Genomic DNA, 917 nt, shown 5'->3' with positions numbered 1-917 from the left:
CTCCCAAGTTCTTTCAAGAAGTATATCAGAAGAGCCATACAAGTTTTCACTAAAGAAAAGGGCAATAATTTGAAACTTCAATCTAATCAAGAGTAGAGCCTGAACATGGATGTATAAAAGCCTCTGGTTTGAAAAAAAAAAAAATACAGATATAAAGTGAAAAAATCAAAGGTTTCTTTTTCTTAAATTTTATCTGATCTGAAATCTCTAAATTCCTTGTCAGGCAAATGGACAAAGATGGTTGAATCATGGACTAGAAAATAGTTGCACAATTGTATTTTTCTATTTTCTATCAAATTCAGTACACAGTTGATTTGTTTAAGGATTATGCATCTGTGTAGGTCTGTTTCCTGTATAGATAAACATTCTTGCTCAAATAATCAGATCTATATAAATAAATAAAGGGTTCTCAAACTGGGATTCAAAAATCCACAGAATACTCTGATGCTTTTCCAGGGATCAAATGAAGCATGACTAAATTGTATATTAATTGTCTTAGAGCTTAATCCAATAATGAAGAGTAAAATTTTTGATAAACTCTGGTGAGGATAGCTGTACGTTAGTGCACACCACTCAGCACTTGAGCACTGTTCAGCTCACAGGCATATAAGACCTTGTACTGACAATTATGTCTTGGATGATAAGGCATTACCCTGCATCTGTTAATATTCACTTTGTTAAGATAGCACACTACCCATAACCAATGAGTAAATCAAATAATTACAATTTTAACCCTACTGACAGCTTAGCACCATTCGGTTCTGAATAATTGTTATAGCTGTTCATTACTGATTATTCAGTTAATGAAGCTTTGGGTGTGTGGTCTGATACTTTACTTTACTTTTTTTTTTTTTTTGGAGAACCCTTTCTCAATATCAAGAACTATATAATGTTTATTTGACTTTGAGACATTATGT

General features: G+C 32.2%; 1 protein-coding gene across 5 annotated transcripts in view; it reads left to right on the top strand.

Moving 5' to 3' along the window:
• LOC119586172 overlaps positions 1 to 917 on the top strand; it is a gene marked incomplete at its 3' end in the record, with an annotated part of 81,902 nt that overhangs the window by 68,185 nt on the left and 12,800 nt on the right.

This window comes from Penaeus monodon, chromosome 21, assembly GCF_015228065.2.
Source record: "Penaeus monodon isolate SGIC_2016 chromosome 21, NSTDA_Pmon_1, whole genome shotgun sequence".
NCBI classification, from domain to species: Eukaryota; Metazoa; Arthropoda; class Malacostraca; order Decapoda; family Penaeidae; genus Penaeus; species Penaeus monodon.
Note: the sequence above shows the minus strand (reverse complement) of the source record. Positions and strands in the feature narration are given on the sequence as shown.